We start from the raw sequence: 27,304 nt of genomic DNA, 5'->3' as shown, positions 1-27,304 counted from the left end.
AGAGTTAGGAGACATAGGATATTCATCCAACCGACTGAAATGGTAGACTGACAAATATATGTTTTTACACAGCAAAAGATCCATGAAAACAACAACATAAAGAAAAACTATCACTGCTCGCGGAAAGAGACGGCCTCGTCATCTTTGACTGCCGGCGTGAACCAGCCATCGCTGCCGACGTGTGTCTCCGCACCGTGGTTGTCCTCAGCCTCCAGCTACTCGTTCAAGCGGAGCTTGTGGGCTCTCTGCACGGGCGAGAGCACAGCCCGGTTCAAGTCGAGGACGCCCGGTTCCGCCTGCAGGAGGGCCTCGATGGCAGCGGCATCCCCGCGCCCTGCGTCGAGTCGAGCCTCCGCCGCCCGGTTCAAGTCCAGGACGTCTGGTTCCGCCTGTAGGAGGGCATCGATGAGAGCGGCATCCGCGCGCTCTGCGTCGAGTCGAGCCTCTGCCGCCCGGTTCATGTCCAGGACGTCCGGTTCCGCCTGCAGGAGGGCCTTGATGGCAGCGGCATCCGCGCGCTCCGCCTCAAGTTGAGCTTCCGCCGCCCCGTTCACATCCACGACATCTGGTGCCGCCTGCAGGAGAGCCTCGATGGCAGCGGCATGCCCGCACTCCGCGTTGAGTTGAGCCTCTGCCTCTGCCTCCTGGTCCTCCTTTAGTATCGCCATGTTGAACCGCTGGTCCGCCTGCACCATGCGGGACTCGGACGCCGGCACGAAGTCGACGTCCATCGTCTCACACCCATCGGGGGCCTTCTGCGTTGCGACCTCCGCCATGAACATTGGATCGGCTTCCTCCTCCTCGTAGCTTGGCTCCAGAGAACTCGGGGATTGGCCTGCCGCAAAGTGAGCTTGGGAACGGAGGTCTCTGGCGCCGACCGCCACTGCGATTTCTGCGCGGCGCTCTGGCGTCAGCATCTTGTAGTAAGTGATCTTGCGGCGCACCATGGCTTTCCGGTGAACTAGGGGACGCTTGATGCGGGCTAGGGGATCGAAAGGTGGGGGAATGGGCTGGAGATTTGGTGTGGTTTTAGGGCAGTGGCTGGCGTAGGCCGAGCAGCGAAGGTTCTGGTGTGAATAGTGGTTCCGATGACGACCGGTCAATCGGTTTTGACTGTACATCGCTCTTGTCGCGTTCGTGTTGCAGCCCGGCACGCTGGACCCTCCATGTTGCCCACCGAATGGAACGCGCTTCGTCTTGCGTTTTCACTCGGTTGTGGGACCGCAGTTGAGAGCAAACCGACGTCCCTCGTACCGCAACCGAACCAGTGAACCCTCGTACTCATCTCCGCGCGGGCTTCCACTGCCGCGTCTTCCCTTGCTCCGCGTCATCCGCTTCCTAGGCCTCGCCGTCGTCCACCGCCGTGGTGCTCTCCGCGCGGCGTGGTCAACGTGGTCAAGGAACGACTTCCATCGGAAGAGTACTGTACGTGGAGAGGCTGACAGCTGGGTCCACGGCCACAGCCTAGTTTTTTTGTGATTTGCCAAGTAAGTCGCTTTGTCAGCCCTGTTGGGCTGCAAATCTTTCAAGACGAGGAGAGCTTTCATTCGGCTGGCCGAGAAAATGGCCCATCAGTAATGAGAAATGGGCTGTACATTTTTAAAGCACATCAAACCGGCAATTAGTTTCAAATATCTTTTTTTATTTCAAGATTTTAAATTACATTAATTTTTATGCGTGGAGAATTTGTTGGATTTTATATTGATATACATTTATTTTTAAAATCAGTTTGAATGTGAGTTGAAATTTCGGGATTAAAAACAGTTCGGACCGCACCGAAATTTGCAAAATTTCGTATAATTTTTTAACCGTGGCCACAATTTGGGCTGTAATGCTAACAAAAAGAATATGGGCTCCAAAAAAACCATTAAGAATTAGCAAATGGGCTGAAAATTATTAGAAATAATGGCAGATGGGATGTATGCTGTTTTCCACAGATTTGAGGCTTTCCTAAAAAAAGGTTGACGCACAAGCAGTGACTGTTGGATGTCCATCCAACGGCCGTTGTGCTTCTTCAATCTCTGCTCTTCCTGCTCCCGCCGCTCAAACAGGCACCGGCGGGACTGCCTGCTCCCTCCTCCCCGCGGCCGGCGCTGCTACCACGCAGGCCTCACCGCCCCACCGTACTCCCATCGCTAGCCTAGCCATCCCTCTACTCACCCACACCTGCTGTTATTCTCCGGCGATGGCAGACGAACCAGTAAACCCTCGTACAGTCGTACTCCCCTCCGCGTGGGAAACAACTGCCGAGTCTTCCCTGCCTCCGTGTCGTTCCCTTCCTAGGCCTCGCCGTCGTCCACCGCCCTGGTGCTCTCGGCGCGGCCTGGTCAACGTGGTCAACGACCGACATGCATCTGAAATGGACTATACGTGGAGAGGCCGATAGCTGGGTCCACGGCCGCACGCAAGGAAATGCCTCCTTATTACGCGCAAAATAATGATTACTCCACCTGACATCAGGGACCCATCGAAAGGGCCTTTGTATTTCGCAAAAAAAATGTTACCGCGCTGACAGCTCGGACCCACCAGCTATATCTTCGCACGCAAGGAAGTGCCTCCTTATTATGCACAAAAAAATGAATACTCCCCCTGTTAGCTGGGACCCAGTATAGTGGCAGGTTGACTTGTGGGCCTACTAAGTTGACGGGGACGGAGGGCTTTGTCAACTTAGTCAATAATGCACGATTCTAGCTCCAGTGACCGTACGATGTCCATCCAACGGCCGTAGTGCTTCTTCAACCTCTGGTCTTCTTGCTCCAGCCGCCCAAACCAGCGCCGGTCGTGCCTCGTGCTCCTGCCTCCCGTGGCCGGCTGCGATGCGGCGGAGGCCTCACCACCCCCTAGTACTCCCACCGCTGTCCAGGCCATCCCTCTACTCACCCACACCCCCTGTTACTCTGCGGCGACGGCAGCCTCACACCACAGCGAACCAGTGCCCTCGTACTCCTCTACGCGTGGGCATCCACTGCCGCGTCTTCTCCGGCTCCGCTTCGTCCCCTTCCTAGGCCTCACCGTCGTCCACTGCCCTGGTGCGCCTGGTGCGGCGTGGTCAACGTGGTCAAGGAACGGCTTCCATCGGACGTGGACTGTACGTGGAGAGGCTGACAGCTGGGTTCACGGCCGCAGCAAGGAAGTGCCTCCTTATTAGGTGCAAAATAATTATTCCTCCACCTAACAGCAGGGACCCACCGGACGGGCCACCAGTATTTTGCGAAAAAATTGTTTCCCCCTGACTGCTGGGACCCACCGGACGGGCCACCGTATTTCGCGAAAAAAAACGTTCCCCCGCTGTCAGCTCGGACCCACCGGAAGTGCCTCCTTATTATGCACAAAAAAATGAATACTCCCCCGGCTAGCTGGGACCCACCTTGGTGGGAGGCTGACTTGTGGGCCTACTAAGTTGACGGGGATGGAGGGCTTTGTCAACTTAGTCAATATGAATGATTCTAGCTCCATTGACCGTACGATGTCCATCAAACGGCCGTAGTGCTTCTTCAACCTCTGGTCTTCTTGCTCCAGCCGCCCAAAGCAGCGCCGGTCGTGCCGCATGCTCCTGCCTCCCGTGGTCGGTTGTGCTGCCGCGGAGGCCTCACCGCCCCCTACTATTCCCACCGCTGGCCAGGCCCTGCGGCGACGGCAGCCTCACACCGCAACCGAACCAGTGAACCCTCGTACTCCTCTCCACGCGCACGCGGGCTTCCACTGCCGCATCTTCCCTGGCTCCCCGTCGTCCCCTTCCTAGGCCTCACCGTCATCCACCGCCCTGGTGCTCTCGGCGCGGCGTGGTCAACGTGGTCAAGGAATGACTTCCATCGGACATGGACTGTACGTGGAGAGGCTGACAGCTGGGTCCACGGCGGCAGCAAGGAAGTGCCTCCTTATTACGTGGAAAATAATGATTCCTCCACCTGACAGCAGGGACCCACCGGACGGGCCATCGTATTTCGCGAAAAAAACGTTTCCCCCCTGACTGTTGGGACCCACCAGCTACACCTTCGCACGCAAGGAAGTGCCTGACAGTCGGGACCCACCTGGTCGAAGCGTACGTAGCGTTGTCATTCTGGTCGCAAACGTGTACGTACATATATACTGGTGGATGTAGAGGCGCGCACGTGTCGTAGTAGAGGCGCGCACGTAGCATGTACACGTACATACATCGGCCAGGTTGCAAGAAAGAAAATACGGCCACGTATGTGTACATATGGGCGGGGTCTCGGACGCCTACTCGCGCATACGTACGGCGAGGGCTCGTGTACATGGCTGGGTCGGAATGGAGAAACAACGTCATCGTCGTCTTCATGGGGAGGCAACGGAATGCGTCGTGTTCATCGGGAGGCAACACGGCTGGGTCGGAACGGAATGTGTGGTCGTGTTCATCAGGAGGGCTTGGACAGAAGAGGCGATGGAAACGAGGCCTGGCGTACCGCCCAACGGAGGAAACGAACCTCCTACGGTCGAAATGGGGGTTCTGTTGATCGGGAGGGGTGTGGCATACCGCAAAACGGAGGAAATGGACCTCCTACGGTCGAAACGGGGGTCCTGTTGTTCGGGAGGGGTGTGGCGTACCGCAAAATGGAGGAAACAGACCTCCTACAGTCGAAACGGAGGTCCTGTTGATCGGGAGGGGTGTGGCGTACCGCAAAACGGAGGAAACAGACTTGTGTTGGAGCGCTACGGTCGAAACGGGGGTCCTGTTCACCGGGAGGGGTGTGGCGTACCGCAAAACGGGACTCCGCGGGATACTGTTCATCTCCACCGTCGACCCCCTCCAGCCTCCACGAGCTACTGTTCATGCACCGTCGACCTCCTCCAGCCTCCACGGGCTCCTGTTCATCCAGCCTCCACCGTGCTCTACTCCACCGGCTACTGTTCAACCACCCCTCCACCGTCTACTTTTCATCCAGCCCTCCACACCATGAGGTCCTGTTCAACCACCCCTCCACGGGCACCCCTCCATCGTCTACTGTTCATCCTGCCCTCCAAACCACGGGGTCCTGTTCATCCACCCCTCCACGGGCACCCCTCCACCGTCTACTGTTCATCCAGCCCTCCACCACACCACGGGGTCCTGTTCATCCAGAGGCAACGCCACCGCTCAATGTTCATCCAACCCACCCCCCCCCCCCCCCACAATGCTCACTATTCATCCCATTGATCGGCTTCAGTTAGCAGCAGTAGCCAAGGAATCGCTCGATCGGGTTCAGTTAACAGCCATCGATCGATCACTCTGGTTCAGTAACGCGTAGCCTGCAGTGCAATTGCTCGGGTTCAGTTAGAGCCCAACGCCTCGCTCGGGTTCAGTTAGAGCCAACGCCTCGCACACACGCGCGTACGTGTACGAGAGAAACGCGCATCGCTCGGCCCCCGACCTCCCACCGTAACCGGGAACTCCTTGAAATTTTCCTCCCCCTCGCTTCTACCACAGTTTTTTCTGTCATGGACGGCCCAAAGAATGTCATGCAGCTACATCTCCGGCCCGCCCAGGACGAAAAGCCCATTTTATGTCATGATTTTTTGTCATAGAAGTAGGATCCCACCACATCTATAATGATACCGGGTTTTGTCACAATTATCGTCATAGAAGTGTCATATGTATGATAAAAAAAAATTCGTTCGGCCCAAAATGTCACGGATGTGTCTTTTTTTTGTAGTGCAGGTGGCCAGGGGCGTAACTTTCAATCTGCTCTAGATGGCCAAGCGAATTGGCCCGCAGTGCAAAGCCGCCGAATACGAAGATTTGTCCGGGGAGAAAAGTCTCACCCTGGACTGCATCGCCATCGATGATAGTAGGAGCCATCAAGGCTCATAGCGACGACACAGAGGAACTCTCAATGAAAGCACCAATGTCGGTGTTAAAACCGGCGGATCTCGGGTAGGGGGTCCCGAACTGTGCGTCTAAGGCGGATGGTAACAGGAGGCAGGGGACACAATGTTTTACCCAGGTTCGGGCCCTCTTGATGGAGGTAAAACCCTATATCCTGCTTGATTAATATTGATGATATGGGTAGTACAAGAGTAGATCTACCACGAGATCGGAGAGGCTAAACCCTAGAAGCTAGCCTATGGTATGATTGTATGTTGTAGTTGTTGTGTCCTACGGACTAAAACTCTTCGGTTTATATAGACACCGGAGAGGGTTAGGGTTACACAAGGTCGGTTACAAAGGAGGAGATATCCATATCCGTATTGCCTAGCTTGCCTCCACGCCAAGTAGAGTCCCATCCGGACACGAGACGAAGTCTTCAATCTTGTATCTTCATAGTCCAACAGTCCGGCCAAAGGATATAATCCGGCTGTCTGGAGACCCCCTAATCCAGAACTCCCTCACCCCCAACCGAGGTTCACCTAGCAAAGTGTGAAGTAGAGCTAGCAGGCCCCCCTCCCTTGTGTCGGCACGAAGGGATTCCTAAGCTATGAATGCATGCCCCCCCAACTGAGGTTCACCTAGAAAAGTGCGAAGTAGCTAGCAGCCCCCCTCCCTTGTGTCGGCACGAAGGGAATCCTAGCTAAGCTATGAATGCCCTCCCCCCAACCGAGGTTCACCCTAGCAAACTGTGAAGTTGCTAGCAGCCACCCCTCCCTCGTGTCGGCATGAAGGGAATCCTAAGCTATGAATGCACATGCCCCCCCAACCGAGGTTCACCTAGCAAAGGGCGAAGTAGCTAGCTGACCCCCTTCCTCATGTCGGGACGAAGGGAATCCTAAGATATGAATGCATGCCCTCCCCCCCAAACGATGTTCACCCTAGTAAAGTGTGAAGTAGCTAGCAGCCATCCCTCCCTCGTGTCAGCACGAAGGGAATCCTAAGCTATGAATGCACATGCCCCCCCAACCAAGGTTCACCTAGCAAAGTGCAAAGTAGCTAGCAGCCCCCCTCGTATCGACACGAAGGGAATCCTAAGCTATGAGCATGCCCGCTCCCCCCAACAGAGGTTCACCTAGCAAAGTGCGAAGTAGCTAGCAGCCCCCACCCCCCTCGTGTCGCCATGAAGGGAAACCTAATTAAGCTATGAATGCATGCTCCCCAACCGAGGTTCACCTAGAAAAGTGCGATGTAGCAACCCCCCCCCCCCCCCCCCACACACACTTTCAGTGTCGGCGGGCCATAAAGGCATATATCTCGCCAAGATGGATCGTAAAATGGACCAAGAATAATCCACCTTAGTTGTACAACCTCTCTCTTGTTGTTGGTCAAAGTGATGACTATCCATGCGACCCCAGAGATGGGCTAGCTCGCCAATAATCACGCAAGTAGCTAGTCCCCGAAGACAACCACTGCATGCATGTGGCCCAAACATATGTATGGAGAGGTGTGTTTTTTAGTAACAATGGAACAACTTTGATGTGGCACCGTGATTTTGAACTAGAAATCCCCACACTGAGTGAGGGTTAGGTTGACGATGCATATGTATGTTACACCACACTTCAAGCCAACGACGGGGATTCATATATGCATGCATGCGTGCATAGTATATGCACTCAAACTTAATTAGGTCTGAATCTCACCATGGCCTATACTACGATAACACGAACCAAATGAAGAATCCACCATGGTAACCTATCTTGTTGTTGGTCAAGGTGATCATGGATGTCCACGCGAGCCCACGAATATATAGGCTTGTCGCTGATAACCACGTGAGGGAGTGTATCGTTCGAAGGAAACCACTACATGCATATTTATGGAGGTGATGCGTGCATGCATGTTTGAATACACAACATTGATCTGTCGCATGTGTCAAAAATCGTACACTAGCTCCCCACACAGAGCGAGATCGGTTCATGATGGTGTCATTGTACTAGCCACTTCGACTCAATGGGAGGGATTCATGCGTACACATGCATGTGTGTGCTCAAAATGTATCATGCATGTCATCCTAGAGCAAAAATAATAATCCCCTCCTAAGTCAAATTAACCTCTCTTGTTGTCAGGCAAAAAGAAGTGATGGACCAAGCGGGCCCATAGATGGAAAGCATCGATATCGCTGATAACCGCTTAAGTGGGTGCGAGAAGACAACCACCACTGCTATGTGGGCCAAACATATATATGTTGAATACCCAAAATGCACAACTTTGATGTGCCACATGCCTCAAAAATCGTAAACCATGCACCCACACAAAGCGAGGTTCATATCAAGCGTACTACATATGATGGTCCCCTTCCCCCCACTTCACCGCATACTATATGCTCTTGCCGTAATATATGTACAACCCAAAAGAATCCTCATCGATGGTGAAATTAATTAACCTCTCCTGATGTAGGTCAAAGTGATGCATCCATGCATCGACGATGGCCTCGTGGGACAACAGATGGAAGCGTAACACGTGAGTGTCCTAGCTAGGATATATATGAATGGGGCCCAAAAAGGTGTTGTGTGATGTTTAAATAACCAATTTCATCGTTTTGATGTGGCACGTGCCTCAGTAACCAAAAAGTCCCGACACTGAGTGAGGTGTACTTCTTCACGGACGCATACGTATAGTATATATGCTAGTCCCCTCCCACCTCTTCGACGCGTACTATATACCACCATAACACAAAGAAAAAAGATTCTACCTTGCTGGTCAAATTAACCTCACTGCCGGCTGTTCGTCAAAGTGATGGACGACGACCTCGCGGGCCCATAGAAAGCGTCACATGCGAGTATCGAGTGTCATGTAGGACAACCATCGACTGCATGTGGCAAAACATTTATGTATGAAAGTGTTGTGTGATGTTTTAAATAACGATTTCACGACTCTGATGTGGCACAAGCCTTCCTAACAAAACGGCCAACCCACACGGTGGCTCACAACTCGTACTGTACTGTGAGCCCCCCGCCACTCCTAGACGCACACACCCACACACACACCGCGAATCCACCGCAGCTAAGATGCATGTTAAATTAATTATCCCGAGGTGAACATACATGTTACCAAAGGAGGGACGTTTTAATTTCAAAAAAAATCACAGAGATCATTAAGACGTTTTAGTACATTGATTGATTTTCTATGGGTATAATGTGAAAAAATCAAATTTGAGCTACATCACACATGACAGTGCACCTAAATGGATTGCAAAAACACACGTGTCCCACAGGGTGCATGTTTACTCCCCATGCCACAAATTTCAAACATTGACAATCTTGATTTTTAAATTCTAATACATCCAAAACATATTTGAAGTTCATGAAACTTATCGTGTTGTCATATGGACACCAATACAAAGTGGCATTGTACTTTTTTGTCAAATTTGAGACCAGTTTTGATGTAATCTTTATCTAATTACAGACAGGAGATTATTAATAATTGGGAACCAATATCCCAAATGGATTATTTATTTGAACCATGAGCGTTAGACCAACAATGGATATGAGCCATGCTTCGGTTAAGCAACAAAGCAGCAACATTAATCATCCAAATAGAAAAACAATATACGTGCCATCGCGCGCCGTGTGGCGTGTGAGCACGCGTGAGTTGACGGGATGCATGTGAGGAGTCCACCACGCAGGTAGACGGGGAGGCGTGCGTGTAGGTGTGTGAATTGACGAAGGTGTGCTCGCTGCGCAGTGTCATTGGTAGGTGTGCGAGTAGCTGTGTGAAACTTTGGTAGGCATGCCAGCAGTCCAGTGCACAGGCTCACGAGGAGGCGAGCCATCAGTTTGATAGCCGCCCTCCTCTCTCCCACTACTCCATATTAATGGTGCGCCCGAGCGACCGCACCCCCCATCCTCGCTGCGCGCACACAATCCTCTCTCTCCGCTTGCATCTTCGACGTGCTCTTAGTCTTCAAAGCCGTCAATGTATGAGCATGCCGCCGAAGCACCCCATCGGAGGGAGTGGCGACGCCGGGGCTGCTAAAGCACGGGAGCACAACGTGGAGATGGAAACAAAGGTTGCCGCCACCGCCGGCGAGTTATCGCTGCACCCTGATGTCGTCTACGGCGTCGAGCTTCCACAGCCGGAGGCGGAGTTCCACACCGACTCTGACGACCTCTCCGGCGATGCCTCCGACGACCACTCCGGCGACGACTCCGACGACAACTCCGGCGATGACTCCGAAGACCACTCTGGTGACGACTCCGACGGTGATGGACAGCTGGTTAGTCATCTATACCCATTTATGTGTCAAATAGATCATAGGGTTTCTCTGGTTACTCCTGCCTCCCCCTTTTTGGAATAGAAATCCTGTGGTTATGTTCTCCCAATCCATGAAATCTGAGTAAGTTTCGTTAGATCCGTGTAGTGTATTGCTTGTTTGAATGGTACAGGTGATAAGTGATTAGTTGTTTCATCTGTGCAAATGATTTCTGCTAGTAATCCGACTAGGTTTAGTGTTCATGCTAATAATTCCTAGCCAGGACTCGACAATTGATTTTGAATGACTACCTATGTTTGTGCCATTATTTTCTTCAAGATTGGTCTGTACATAGACGACTGTGCTTAAAAATCGAACCATAATCTCTGGATATGTAAATAAATAGCCATAAATTCCTAATCCTACTTCACGGCATGAATTCAGTGATTTGATGCCAAATTTATTTTACTATTTGCATAGGTGATGTCTGACGATGTGGACAGCGAGGATGAAGATGCCCAGAGGAGGTACAAGAGGCGAATCCTGAGGGAGCTTTATGCGGGAATGCATGACAGGCGTATTAGGACCTGGAACGATGGCTATGGATGCCCATTTTGCAACCACAAGATTCATGACATGTATCTAAGTGTTCTGGCACATGCAAGAGGACGGGTCATTGGCTCCTTCAAGAAGAAGTATTCTCGCAGGGTGGCGCACGACGCATACGCCGATTACCTGGAGAAGCTTCAGGATCGTGCCGGCCGCATGTGAGATGAGATGTGGGATGGATCGAACTATGGACGCTTGAGTATGCTTAATGACGGTTGAACTATGTACTTATGGTTGAACTATGCTTATGTACGTGTACGCTTATTATCTATGTCTGAGTATGTTAAATATTTCGCCAAATTTTGGTAAAAATTAAAACAGGGGACCAATAAACCAGGACGGAGGTAGTACGTCAATCACACATGGTTCCCGAAATTGGAACCGTGTGTAATGACTTTCATTTTGCCTGCTACGTCAATCACACATGGTTCGCTCTAGCAAACCTTCGCCCCCAAAATTCTTTGTGGGACAGAAAACCCTCACCACCCAATTCAAAAAATAAAAAATAAAACCCTCACCATCCCCACATCACAAAAACCCTCACCCCGCCTGCCACCCCCTCGGCCCCTCCGGTACGTTCCCCATTCACACCTGCACAAGCTCCTCCACGTCTATGCCATGGCACCGCCTATCGTGGCGGTAAACACTTAGCTCGACGCCTGCCACCACCGCCAGGCTGCTGACAACACCAACCGTATTTCGCCACTTTCGCTTGCCGCCGCCTATCGTCATCGACTTTCTCGACGCTGCTTGCGGTCGACCCAGCTCCGCTCGGTTGGGGAATCTGCCGTACTGAGAGTTCTTTCTCATGGACGACAAGGTAACTAATTTAACGAGATATTATATCATCTCTTATCCTAGTTCATCTGCCTCCTTTAATCACCCAACGGAAATCGCCGTGAATTCATTTTTATTCGAGCTGATTTGAGGGTTTTCTTTCATTCAGAGAATGTACAGTGCACCAACACTTCAGGACTTGGAGACCGCCGCTAGAGATTCCATCTCATCGTACCAGATAACTTGAGGATGCACGCGGTATGTTCAATCTCACCCTAAATTGGTTGGCATGGCCTACTTTCCTGAACATATTCTAAATATTGCTACATTTGGATAAAAGGTGCAACATGCACCATATACATCAAAGGGAATTTCCCCCCTCTTCTTTCTATATTAGGCAAATTAATGATGTATTGTTCTTTTGATGACTCTCATATTTCCATGACATCATGTTTACCCTATCTGTTTAATTATAGACTTTTGTCCTTTGATTTCAACTGTTGTACAGTTCTTTCAATTTGGGCCCATATTTGCATGTTACCATATTTTCTTTAACAATCCTACCATTTTCTACAGGACATCCCTCGCTATGCAATAGATTATGTACTGCACAATTTTTCCCTTTACAAACATCAAGGCTCCACGAATGTCATCTGGACACAAACCATGGATTTACAATCGTTGCTAGTGTAAGACTTGATAAATGTGGTGACTCCTATTTTGGCACTGGCTTTTGGAATGAAATTGCAAAGTTTTATGTACTGAAAGCTGGCACTAAAATTGCACTGCACATAGAAGGGCCTGGTCATGAGATATATGCTAACTTCCCCGACAAAATCATCCGTCCAGACTTTGTTCGAAGTAAGTTTTCTTTTTAACTATCTGCATATGTTGACTTACCCAGCAATGTGAAATGAATTGTGTAGTATTTAAGAAACCAATTGTTATTCCCTTTTCTTACTATATCCCTACCTAATAACTTCTAGTTACCAATACACTTTTCTATTGCCCTGTTTTAACTAAATATTCCATGTACTCCCATTTCTATCAGAAAGCGCCGCTGACAAGGAGACTCTGGAGGTGGAGAACGGGGCTGCCAACAAGCGGAGGTGAGGTGAGCTAGAACCGCAAGCGACTCTAGCAGGCCTAGACTTAATCAGTAGCCTCTCCGATGATATGTTGAGAGTCATCATCTCCCTCCTCCCAATCCAATATGGGGCACGGACAACCCTCCTTTCCAGGCGGTGGCGCCCCCTATGGAACTCCAGCCCTCTCGACCTCATCGACACCCACGATCTCTTCCATGGCTATCGCGAAAGCTTGGATGCATTCTCCAAGATCCATGGCAGTCACCTTGGCCCAACCGAAGGCCTTAGAATGGGCAAGTTCCATTCCAATGGCAAGGACCGAGCCAAGATTGACGACTCGTTCCGATCCCCCACCCTAGATCAGCTCGAGGAGCTCACTTTTGATGATGGGCATATGCGGTCGCTGCCAACGTCCGCACTCCGCCTCGCGCCCACGCTGTGCGTCGCCAAGTTCAGGAACTGCCATTTCCCACCCCTTAATGATGCGCTAGCTCTTATTCTACCACGACTGAAGCACCTCGAGCTCGTCGCCATCTGCTACCTCTTGAGCACTGCGTTGGTTTTCCATTGAAGAGGAAAGGGTGATGTAGCAAAGTAGCGTAAGTATTTACCCTCAGTTTTTGAGAACCAAGGTATCAATCCAGTACGAGGCTACGCGCAAGTCCCTCGCACCTACACAAAACAAATAAATCCTCGCAACCAACGCGATAAGGGGTTGTCAATCCCTACACGGCCACTTACGAGAGTGAGATCTGATAGATATGATAAGATAATATTTTTGGTATTTTTATGATAAAGATGCAAAATAAAATAAAAGGCAATGAAAATAACTAAGTGTTGGAAGATTAATATGATGGTAGATAGACCCGGGGGCCATAGGTTTCACTAGTGGCTTCTCTCAAGAGCATAAGTATTTTACGGTGGGTGAACAAATTACTGTTGAGCAATTGATAGAATTGAGCATAGTTACGAGAATATCTAGGTATGATCATGTATATAGGCATCACGTCCGAGATGAGTAGACCGACTCCTGCCTGCATCTACTACTATTACTCCACACGTCGACCGCTCTCCAGCATGCATCTAGAGTATTAAGTTCATAAGAACAGAGTAACGCTTTAAGCAAGATGACATGATGGGGAGGGATAAATTCATGCAATATGATAAAAACCCCATCTTGTTATCCTCGATGGCAACAATACAATACATGCCTTGCTGCCCCTACTGTCACTGGGAAAGGACACCGCAAGATTGAACCCAAAGCTAAGCACTTCTCCCATTGCAAGAAAGATCAATCTAGTAGGCCAAACCAAACTGATAATTCGAAGAGACTTGCAAAGATAACCAATCATACATAGAAGAATTCAGAGAAGATTCAAATATTGTTCATAGATAAACTTGATCATAAACCCACAATTCATCGGTCTCAACAAACACACCGCAAAAGAAGATTACATCGAATAGATCTCCACGAGAGAGGGGGAGAACATTGTATTGAGATCCAAAAAGACAGAAGAAGCCATCTAGCTAATAAATATGGACCCGAAGGTCTAAGGTAAACTACTCACACTTCATCGGAGAGGCTATGGTGTTGATGTAGAAGCCCTCCTTGATCGATGCCCCCTCCGGCGGAGCTCCGAAACAGGCCCCTAGATGGGATCTCGTGGATACAGAAAGTTAGGACGGTGGAATTAGGGGTTTGGCTCCGTATTTGATCGTTTGGCGGTATGTAGGTATATATAGGAGGAAGGAGTACGTCGATGGAGCAATAGGGGGCCCACAAGGGTGGAGGGCGCGCCTGGGGGGGGGGGGGGTAGGTGCGCCCCCCTACCTCGTGGCTTCCCTGTTGGTTGGCATGACGTAGGGTCCAAGTCTCCTAGATCTTGTTCGTTCCAAAAATCACGTTCCCGAAGGTTTCATTCCGTTTGGACTCCGTTTGATATTCTTTTTCTGGAAACTCTGAAATAGGAAAAAACAGCAATTCTGGGTTGGGCCTCTGGTTAATAGGTTAGTCCCAAAAACTTTATAAAAGTGAATAATAAAACCCAATAATGTCCAAAACAGAAGATAATATAGCATGGAGCAATCAAAAATTATAGATACGTTGGAGACGTATCAAGCATCCCCAAGCTTAATTCCTACTCGTCCTCGAGTAGGTAAATGATAAAAATAGAATTTTTGATGTGGAATGCTACTAGGCATAATTTCAATGTAATTCTTCTTACTTGTGGCATGAATATTCAGATCCCAAAGATTCAAGATAAAAGTTTAATATTGACATAGAAATAATAATACTTCAAGCATACTAACTAAGAAATTATGTCTCTTCAAAATAACATGGCCAAAGAAAGTTATCCCTACAAAATTATATAGTCTGGCTATGCTCCATCTTCACCACACAAAGTATTCAAATCATGCACAACCCCGATGACAAGCCAAGCAATTGTTTCATACTTTTAATGTTCTCAAACTTTTTCAATCTTCACGCAATACATGAGCGTGAGCCATGGACATAACACTATAGGTGGAATAGAATGGTGGTTGTGGAGAAGACAAAAAAGGGAGGAGATAGTCTCACATCAACTAGGCGCATCAACGGGCTATGGAGATGCCCATCAATGGATATCAATGTGAGTGACTAGGGATTGCCATGCAACGGATGCACTAGAGCTATAAGTATATGAAAGCTCAACAAAAGAAACTAAGTGGGTGTGCAACCAACTCGCTTGCTCACGAAGACCGAGGCATTTTGAGGAAGCCCATCATTGAAATATGCAAGCCAAGTTCTATAATGAAAAATTCCCACTAGTATATGAAAGTGATATCATAGGAGACTCTCTATCATGAAGATCATGGTGCTACTTTGAAGCACAATTGTGGTAAAAGGATAGTAGCATTGTCCCTTCTCTCTTTTTCTCTCATATTTTTTTATTTGGGCCTTCTCTTTTTTTTGGGGGGGGGGGGCTTCTTTGGCCTCTTTTTTTTTATTTTTCGTCCGGAGTCTCATCCCGACTTGTGGGAGAATCATAGTCCCCATCATCCTTTCCTCAATTGGGACAATGCTCTAAAAATGATGATCATCACACTTTTATTTACTTACAACTCAATACTTAGAACAAAATATGACTGTATGTCAATGCCATCTGCGATGTACCAGGATATGCAATGAATCAAGAGTGACATGTATGAAATTATTATGAACGGTGGCTTTGCCACAAATACAATGTCAACTACATGATAATGCAAAGCAATATGACAATAATGGACCATGTCATAGTAAACGGAACGGTGGAAAGTTGCATGGCAATATATCTCGGAATGGCTATGGAAATGCCATGGTAGGTAGGTATGGTGGATGTTTTGAGGAATGAATATGGTGGGTGTATGATGCCGGTGAAAGGTGCGCGGTATTAGAGAGGCTAGCAATGGTGGAAGGAAGAAAAGCACGTATGATCCATGGACTCAACCTTAGTCATAAAGAACTCATATACTTATTGCAAAAATCTACAAGTTATCAAAGCAAAGTATTACGCGCATGCTCCTAGGGGGATGGATTGGTAGGAAAAGACCATCGCCCGTCCCCGACCGCCACTCATAAGGAAAACAAAAAATAAATAAATCATGCTCCGACTTCATCACATAACGGTTCACCGTACGTGCATGCTACGGGAATCACAAACTTTAACACAAGTATTTCCCAAATTCACAACTACTCAACTAGCACAAATTTAATATCACTACCTCCATATCTCAAAACAATCAGCAAGCCTCAAACTTCTCTTAGTATTAAAAACACTCAAAAGAAAGTTTTTACCAGTCTTGAATACCTAGCATATTAGGATTATTTAAGCAAATTACCATTCTATTTAAGACTCTGAAAATAATCTAAGTGAAGCATGAGAGATCAATAGTTTCTATAAAACAAATCGACCACCGTGCTCTAAAAGATATAAGTGAAGTACTAGAGCAAAGCTATATAACTCAAAAGATATAATTGAAGAACATAGAGTATTCTAATAATTTCCGAATCATGTGTGTCTATCTCAAACGGTGTGTACAGAAAAGATGATTGTGGTAAACTAAAAAGAAAATACTCAAATCATACAAGACGCTCCAAGAAAAACACATATCATGTGGTGAATAAAAATATAGCTCCAAGTAAAGTTACCGATGGAAGTAGACGAAAGAGGGGATGCCTTCTGGGGCATCCCCAAGCTTTGGCTTTTTGGTGTCCTTAGATTATCTCGGTTGTGCCATGGGCATACCCAAGCTTAGGCTCTTGCCACTCCTTGTTCCATAATCCATCAAATCCTTACCCAAAACATGAAAACTTCACAACACAAAACTTAAAGTAGAAAATCTCGTGAGCTCCATTAGCGAAAGAAAACAAAACACCACTTCAAGGTACTGTAATGAACTCATTATTTATTTATATTGGTGTTAAAAATACTGTATTCCAACTTCTCTATGGTTTATAAACTATTTTACTAGCCATAGATTCATCAAAATAAGCAAACAACACACGAAAAACAGAATCTGTCAAAAACAGTACAATATGTAGTAATCTGTAGCTAGCGCAAGATCTGGAACCCCAACAATTCTAAAATAAATTGCTGGACGTGAGGAATTTATCTATTAATCATGTTCAAAAATATTGAACTAAATAGCACTTTCCAAATAAAAATGGCAGCATTTCTCATGAGCGCTAAAGTTTCTATTTTTTTACAGCAAGATTAACAAGACTTTCCCCAAGTCTTCCCAATGGTTCTACTTGGCACAAACACTAATTAAACACAAAATACACAACAAAAACAAAGGCTAGATAAATTATTTATTACTAAAAAGGAGCAAAAAGCAAGGAATAAAAACAAAATTGGGTTGCCTCCCAACAAGCGCTATCGTTTAATGCCCCTAGCTAGGCGTAAAAAAACAAGGATAGATCTAGGTATTGCCATCTTTGGTAGGCAATCTATAAGTGGCTCTCATAATATATTCATAAGGTAATTTAATTTTCTTTCTAGGAAAGTGTTCCATGCCTTTCCTTAACAGAAATTGGAATTTAATATTTCCTTCCTTCATATCAATAATTGCACCAATCATTCTAAGGAAAGGTCTACCAAGAATAATAGGACATGAAGGATTGCAATCTATGTCAAGAACAATAAAATCTACGAGCACATGGTTCCTATTTGCAACAATAAGAACATCATTAATACTTCCCATAGGTTTCTTAATAGTGGAATCCGCAAGGTGCAAGTTTAAAGACCAATCATCAAAATCACAGAAACCTAACAAATCACACAAAGTCTTTGGAATCGTGGAAACACTAGCACCCAAATCACACAAAGCATAGCATTCATGATATTTAATTTTAATTTTAATGGTTGGTTCCCACTCATCATAAAGTTTTCTAGGGATAGAAACTTCCAACTCAAGTTTTTCTTCATAAGATTTCATCAAAGCATCAATGATATGTTTGGTAAAAGCTTTATTTTGACTATAAGCATGGGGAGAATTTAGCACGGATTGCAACAAGGAAATACAATCTATCAACGAGCAGATATCATAATTAAATTCCTTGAAATCCAAAATAATAGGTTCATTGACATCTAGAGTTTTGATCTCTTCAATCACACTTTTATCAAATTTAGCATCAAGATCTAAAAACTCTGAATTTTTGGAACGCCTTCTAGGTAAAGGTGGATCATATTCAGTCCCATCATTATAAAGATTCATATTGCAAAACAAAGATTTAATAGGGGACACATCTAAAACTTTTAGATCTTCATCTTTATTATCATGGAAACTAGAAGAACACGCTCTTATAAAGGAATCTTTCTTAGCACGCATCCTAGCGGTTCTTCCTTTGCACTCATCAATGGAAATTCTCATGGCTTTGAGAGACTCATTGATATCATGCTTAGGTGGAATAGATCTATGTTTCAAAGAATCAACATCAAGAGAAATTCTATCAACGTTCCTAGCCAACTCAATAATCTTAAGCAATTTTTCTTCAATCAAAGCATTGAAATTCTTTTGCAAAGTAATAAATTATTTAATATTAGATTCAAAATCAGAGGGCATCTTATTATAATTTCCATAAGAATTGTTGTAGGAATTACCATAATTATTAGAGGAATTACCAGGATACGGCCTAGGGTTAAAGTTTCCTCTATATGCGTTGTTACCAAAATTGTTCCTACCAACAAAATCCACATCCATAGATTCATTATTATTCTCAATCAAAGTAGACAAAGGAATATCATTAGGATCAGAGGAAACACTCTTAATAGCAAATTATTTCATAAGTTCATCCAACTTTCCACTGAAAACATTAATTTCTTCTATCGCATGCACTTTTTAATTAGTAGATCTTTCAGTCTGCCATTGAGAATAATTAACCATAATATTATCTAGGAGTTTAGTAGCTTCTCCTAAAGTGATTTCCATAAAAGTGCCTCCCGCGGTCGAATCTAAAAGATTTCTAGAAGCAAAATTCAATCTGGCATAAAATTTTTGTATAATCATCCACAAATTCAAACCATGTGTTGGGCAATTACGTATCATTAATTTCATCCTGTCCCAAGCTTGTGCAACATGTTCATGATCAAGTTGCTTAAAATTCATAATATCATTTGTAAGAGAGGTGATCTTAGCGGGAGGAAAATACTTAGATATTAAAGCATCTTTGCACGTATTCCAAGAATCAATACTATTTTTAGGCAAAGACGAAAACCAAGCTTTAGCATGATCTATAAGCGAAAAAGGAAATAGCTTCAATTTAACAATATCATTATCCACATCTTTCTTATTTTGAATATCACACAAATCAACGAAGCTATTTAGATGGGTAGCGGCATCTTCACTAGGAAGGACGGAAAACGGATCTTTCATGACAAGATTCAGCAAGGCAACATTAATTTCACAAGATTCAGCATCGGTAAGAGGAGCAATCAGAGTGCAAATAAAATCATTGTTGTTGGTATTGGTAAAGTCACAGAATTTAGTGTTATCTTGAGCCATTGTGACAAGCAAGCAATCCAACACACAAGCAACGGGGAACGGGAAAAAAGAGGCAAATAGAAAAAGAGAGGGAGGATAGAGAGAAAGGGCGAATAAAACGGCAAGGGTGAAGTGGGGGAGAGGAAAACGAGAGGCGAATGGCAAATAATGTAATGCGGGAGATAAGGGTTGTGAGGGGTACTTGGTATGTTGACTTTTGCGTAGACCTCCCCGACAACGGCGCGAGAAATCCTTCTTGCCACCTCTTGAGCACTGCGTTGGTTTTCCCTTGAAGAGGAAAGGGTGATGCAGCAAAGTAGCGTAAGTATTTCCCTTAGTTTTTGAGAACGAAGGTATCAATCCAGTAGGAGGCTACGCGCAAGTCCCTCACACCTATACAAAACAAATAAATCCTTGAAACCAACGCAGTAAGGGGTTGTCAATCCCTACACGGTCACTTACGAGAGTGAGATCTAATAGATATGATAAGATAATATTTTTGGTACTTTTATGGTAAAGATGCAAAGTAAAATAAAAGGCAATAAAAATAACTATGTATTGGAAGATTAATATGATGGAAGATAGACCCGGGGGCCATAGGTTTCACTAGTGGCTTCTCTCAAGAGCATAAGTATTTTACGGTGGGTGAACAAATTACTGTTGAGCAATTGACAGAATTGAGCATAGTTATGAGAATATCTAGGTATGATCATGTATATAGGCATCACGTCCGAGACAACTAGACCGACTCTGCCTGCATCTACTACTATTACTCCACACGTCGACCGCTATCCAGCATGCATCTAGAGTATTAAGTCCATAAGAACAGAGTAACGCTTTAAGCAAGATGACATGATGTAGAGGGATAATAAATTCATGCAATATGATAAAAAACCCATCTTGTTATCCTCGATGGCAACATTACAATACGTGCCTTGCTGCCCCTACTGTCACTGGGAAAGGACACCGCAAGATTGAACCCAAAGCTAAGCACTTCTCCCATTGCAAGAAAGATCAATCTAGTAGGCCAAACCAAACTGATAATTCGAAGAGACTTGCAAAGATAACCAATCATACATAAAAGAATTCAGAGAAGATTCAAAAAAATTTCATAGATAAACTTGATCATAAACCCACAATTCATTAGTCTCAACAAACACACCGCAAAAGAACATTACATCTAATAGATCTCCATGAGAGAGGGGGAGAACATTGTATTGAGATCCAAAAAGAGCGAAGAAGCCATCTAGCTAATAACTATGGACCCGAAGGTCTGAGGTAAACTACTCACACTTCATCGAAGAGGATATGGTGTTGATATAGAAGCCCTCCGTGATCCATGCCCCCTCCGGCGGAGCTCCGGAACAGGCCCGAAGATGGGATCTCGTGGATACAGAAAGTTACGGCGGTGTAATTAGGGTTTTGGCTCTGTATTTGATCGTTTGGGGATACGTAGGTATATATATTAGGAAGGAGTACGTCGGTGGAGCAATAGGGGGCCCACGAGGGTGGAGGGCATGCCTGGGGGGGGTAGGCGTGCCCCCCTACCTCGTGGATTCCCTGTTGGTTGCTTGACGTAGGGTCCAAGTCTCCTGGATCTTGTTCGTTCCAAAAATCACGTTCTCAAAGGTTTCATTCCGTTTGGACTCCGTTTGATATTCTTTTTCTGTGAAACTCTGAAATAGGCAAAAAAACAGCAATTCTGGGTTGGGCCTCCGGTTAATAGGTTAGTCCTAAAAATAATATAAAAGTGGATAATAAAGCCCAATAATGTCCAAAACAGAAGATAATATAGCATGGAGCAACCAAAAATTATAGATACGTTGGAGACATATCACCATCTACCTCTCAAAGGGTGACATGGAGCGCCTACTCCGTGGTTGTACCACACTCGAGTACCTTCGTCTTCAGGTGATCAATGGGTTGAGTACCTTCCACATCACGTCCATGACTCTCCGGACTATTTATGTGTGTTGCTGGTGCGGCAGGAAGACATCACAAAAGGTGAACCGCGGTATGGTCATCCAAGACACACCTGCACTTGAGAGATTACTTGTAGTTGATCAAGAAGGTCCAACAAGAATCAATGTCATTTCTGCGCCAAAATTGACAGTGGTGTTCTACTCGTCTGACAAATACTCCGAACCTGTTAGTGGATCCACACTCGTTCAGGTACAACATTATTTCTAATTTTGAAGATGTTTGTTCGTCTGTCATTTAGAAAATGATTCCGACAAGCTTGACCCTGAAACTGCGCACAGTGAAGGTCTTGGCACTAGAATCTTTCGGGCCCGACCTGGAGCAAGTTATCAGTTTCGTGAGAGGCTTTCCGTGCCTGGAGAAGCTATATATCGAGGTGATGTTCCTTTCCTATTAAATGTTAACCATAAGGGAGTTCAATTTGTGAAATCTTTTTCCAAGTTTACAATGACAATGTACTATAATTTCTGGAGGTTCTTTTGGAGGATTTCAGTACATGCATGCCCCCCCATATTGGTTGCTTGATCCATATGGTTACATTCAATAAGCATTTCTCCTTTGGATTCATCTGTACTAGTTTTCTTAGGGAACTTTTCATCCACTCCAACCTCTTGTGAAGAAGGCTACATTTTTCTAGAATGTATTCAAATGCCCATGTTAATCATGTCATATCGAAGATGGCATGTTAGTGCATTTTACAAATCCAGCAAACCAAATAGCTAGGCCTGTAGTAATGTTCAAAACTGCACGTACGCACTAACACGTTTTCTTCTTTTGCAGATAAGATTAGGCCCAGTGGTGGATAATGTGATACAATATAACAATCACGTCGAATGCCTAGATCTGCGTCTCTCAGAAATTAATTTGAACTCCTACCGAGGGACCTTACCGGGGATTATATTCGCCAGGTTCTTTGTTCTTAGAGCAAGGGTGCCGAAGGAAATGAGGTTTGCCCTACATTTAATTTGCAAAAATGAATGGTCTATTGATCAGCGCCGGTGCCTGCGGCCGAATGGAGTAGGCTCCAAAAATGTTGAATTTCATTTTGGAACTTCAGATGACAGAGTAATCAGAAGTCATTGGGTCAACCCCATGAATGACTTCTCAGTGGCTAACCCCTTTGCAAAAATTGTGAGGTTTCGAAGCCAGACTAAGAAGATGTGATATTAGTTTGAACCTCTCTGATATCCATGTTCAGCGCATCAGCACGAGCGTTTGCAGCTGATGAGCTGAATTTCATTTCTAATATCAGTTTGAACCTTGTAATCTTCGAATTTGAGCCATATAACTCTGGAATTTGAACCTTGTAACATTTCGAGCTTTTGTGGTACAATCGTTGAAATGGCATCGTATGAGACTTGTATATTGCTAGCACTATTTTGACCTTAATATGCAATGGTCTTAGATTTTATTAACCATTCTCGAATCAGTTTACCTTGTCGATCTCACAGGACACGATCTGTATAGTTAATTCGACTGCGATCTTTGACAATATTGCATACAGTTGGTTTCTTCCACCGTGTGCACTGTAGAGCGCAGAATTAATTATTGCACTCGAGTGTCCATCATCACCCTTCTGTGTAACTTTGACCTCATCACCCAAGGGTAAACTTATGAACAAAGTCATTCCACACACTTCGTTTTTACAAAGTTTTTGCCAATAAACGCCCATGATTTGTCCCTCTTCTAGCCGACACGTGGCCAAACTAGCCGGGCGGGAAGCTTGCACGGTAAACAACATGGTAGCGCAGGAACAGGCTCTTCGAGCCCACGCCTGGGGTGCGGTGTTGTCAAGCGTGCACTGGATTCTGGAATCCTCCGCTATGAACTCATGACAAGACGTGACGATTACAGGCTGGCCGGCCCCCATTTATTACAGCGGCCATTTAACCTACCCTTGTGTCTCTTTAACCTTTCGATCGTGCCCCACCATTGCAAGAAGCACACCCACCATGAGAAATTCTTAGAGGGTATCCTGCGCGGCTCCAATGGCGCTCCGAGTGGCTGCCAATGATGAGCAGCAGTTCACCATGCATCCCGTGGTGGACACCCACAGAAGGTTCATGGACCTCTCGGTGGTGTACACCAATGACCCGGTCTGGGCGGAGCACTCCATCCACATCATGGAGTTGTTGCTTGCCGAGGAGAAGTACAAGGTGGTTGGGTTCGATCTCGAGTACACCCGCGCTCATGTCGGGTCTCATCCCAAGGTCACTGTCGCCCAGATGTGCGTGCACCACCACGTCCTCGTCTACCACTACCGCCTGGCCACAAGGCCTTGCGAGCATTTCGCCAGGTTTGTCAACAGCCCCCACTACATGTTCGCTACCGTGGACATCACCAACGATGTAAAGGCGCTTGAGAATTCGGGCATCGCCTGCCAGAATCTTGTCGACATCCAGGGCCAATACAAGATCAGGGCAGCAAGGAGCATGAGAAGGACTCACTAGTTCACCTCGCCGAGGCCATCATCGACCCCTACTACAGAGACATGAAGGATCCGTGCAACAAGGACAAGCGTGCCTGGCACTCGGCCTGGATGGAGAAACTCGACAAAGGTCACGTCATGTACGTGGCCAAGGAGGCGTACATGAGCTACGACATGTACAGGAGGATCGCTGACATGAGGAAGTCGCTCCTTCCCCAAAACTACCAGGGATCCAGCCGGAAGCAGAGCAATGGCAAGTGTCGTTGCAACAATAAGTAGATGATTAGACCCTCATTTCTCCTACTTTAGTATGCATGTAATTGCTTTCTTTGGTGTGCATACAAAGAAAATCACATCGCACATGGACTAAACAATGGAACCCGTCGGTGATGTTTTCATCAATCACTAACAATTGTATACCAGCAATCGTTTGCTCACAACACACACGGCTTGTTAGCAGTAACCGTCTGTGTTGTTATCGGTCTTCGCACACATCTCCGATTACAGACCTGTTTGCCTCGTATCACACACATCTTGTTCATTTGAACCGTTTTTGTTCTCATGTCTCAACGCAAACAGTTCATCCGAGGGAACTGCATGCCGTATATCGCACACACCTTTGATCTGGCTGACCGTTTCTTTTGTGTTCCCTAATCACAAACGGTTCATCCGAGTGAACCGTATGCTGTGTATCGCACACACCTTCATCTGGCTGCCCATTTCTTTTGTTCCTCCTCATCGCAAACAGTTCATTGAACTGAACCGTATACCCTTCATCGCACACGCAAATAAAACCTGAACCGTGTTTGATGCATCTGTCATCGCAAACTTTTTACACATTTTGAGGGTTTTCATACAACACCGTTTGCGATTATTGCATTGTACACAGTTTCTTGAAGGGTCTCTGATCATAGTGTTGCGTCAGTAGCATCCTGCAGTAGTGAAGTATGATGTTAACCATAGAATTAAATCACCTTATCATCCTCAGCCTAGTGGTCAAGTTGAACTTAGAAATAGAGAAATAAAATTAATTTTGCAAAAGACTGTCAATAGGTCCTGGAAGAATTGGTCTAAGAAATTAGATGATGCACTTTGGCCTTATAGAACAGCATACAAAAATCCTATGGGCATGTCTCCTTATAAAATGGTTTATGGAAAAGCTTGTCATTTGCCTCTTGAGTTAGAACATGTAGCATGTTGGGTAATCAAAGAACTCAACTATGATTTCAAACTTGCTAGTGAAAAGAGGTTATTTGATATTTGCTCATTAGATGAATGGAGAACCCAAGCTTATGAAAATGCCAAGTTATTTAAATAAAAAGTTAAAAGATGGCATGAAAAAAGAATCCAAAAGCGCGAGTTCAAAGTTGGAGAAAATGTTCTTTTGTACAACTCTCGTTTCAGATTCTTTGCAGGAAAAATCCTCAACAAATGGGAAGGACCCTATGTTATCGAGGAGGTTTATCGGTCTGGAGCTATCAAAATAAATAATGCCAAAGGTACTAACCCAAGGGTTGTTAATGGGCAACGAATAAAACATTATATCTCAGGTATGCCCATTAATGTTGAAAGTAATATTATCCAAACTTTGACACCGGAAGAACACATAAAAGAGACCTTCCGAAACAATCCAAAATCATGAAAAAGAGGAGGTGCGTGATACCGTAAGTAAACGAACTCCAAAAAATCCGCAAAAATATTTTTTTTTTCATTTTAGGAATATAACAAAAATTAGGAAAATAAGAAACTAGCGGGAAGCGCACCCTAGTGGGCACAAGACACTAGGGCGCGCTGCGCCAGGTGCGCCCAGGTAGGTTGTGCCCACCTCGGGTACCTTCCGAAGTCCGTTTTTCTACAGCTTACTTGTTTTCCAAGATAAAAAATCTTTATATACCCCCGGAACCTATTGATCACCGTATCGCGGAGAAATCTTCTGTTTTCTTTTCCTTGCTGTTTTCTGTCAGATCCCATCTACCATGACCGCTTCAAGCTCCTCCAAGGGCAAGTTCTTCAAGAACGTCATCAACCCATATTTGCGGGAGGTGGTGCAACACCCTTGATACGTCTCCAACGTATCTACTTTTCCTAACGCTTTCCTCTTGTTTTGGACTCTAATTTGCATGATTTGAATGAAACTAACCCCAGACTGACGCTGTTTTCAACAAAACTATCATGGTGTTGTTTTCGTGTAGAAATAAAAGTTCTCAGAATGGAACGAAACTTTGCGAGGATTTTTTATACAGTAAATAACAATTTCTACAGCCAAGATCCATCGGAGGGGGCACCTGGGTGGGCACAACCCACCAGGGCGCGCCATCCCCTCTTGGTGCACCCAGGTGGGTTGTCCCCATCTGGTGGCCCCGTGGACCCTGAAACCGATGCTATAAAATCTTATTTTTCTAGAAAAAATTAGGGAGAAAGAATTATCGCGATCCACAAGACGGAGTCGCCGTCACCTCCTGTTCTTCATCGGGAGGCCAGATCTAGAGTCCGTTTGAGGCTCCGGAGAGGGGGATCTTCATTGTTTGTCATCACCAACCCTTCTCCATCGCCAATTCCATGATGCTCCCCACCGGGAGTGAGTAATTCCTTCGTAGGCTCGCTGGTCGATGAGGAGTTGGATGAGATTCATCATGTAATCGAGTTAGTTTTGTTAGGGCTTGATCCCTAGTATCCACTATGTTCTAAGATTGATGTTGTTATGACTTTGCCATGCTTAATGCTTGTCACTTTGGGCCTGGGTGTCATGATTCCAGATCTGAACCGTTTATGTTATCACCATTATATCCATGTTCTAGATCCGATCTTGCAAGTTATAGTCACCTACTACGTGTTATGATCCGGCAACCCCGAAGTGAGAATAGTCGTGACCACTCCCGGTGATGACTTTAGCTTGAGGAGTTCATGTATTCACCATGTGTTAATGCTTTGTTCTGGTGCTCTATTAAAAGGAGGCCTTAATATCCCTTAGTTTCCAATAGGACCCCGTTGCCACATGAGGGTAGGACAAAAGATATCATGCAAGTTCTTTCCATAAGCATGTATGACTATTTACGGAATACATGCCTACATTATATTGATGAACTGGAGCTAGTGTCGTATCGCCCTAGGTTATAAGTGTCTCATGATGAATATCATCCAACACGTCACCGATCCAATGCCTACAAATTTACCTTATATTGTTCTTGCTAAGTTACTGTCAGATTCGGGGTTCCGCAGACCCTTGAGAGGTTCGAACTCTAGGGTGCCTGCGAAGAACTCCCCCTTCCTAGTCTGCCTACTCAACGACTCCACGGGTTTGCCCGACGAACCCAAGGGACAAGATACATAGTAGTTTATCCTGGTTTGGGCCACCTTACGGTGTC

Source organism: Triticum urartu, chromosome 4 (genome assembly GCF_003073215.2).
Source record: "Triticum urartu cultivar G1812 chromosome 4, Tu2.1, whole genome shotgun sequence".
NCBI lineage: Eukaryota > Viridiplantae > Streptophyta > Magnoliopsida > Poales > Poaceae > Triticum > Triticum urartu.
Note: the sequence above shows the minus strand (reverse complement) of the source record.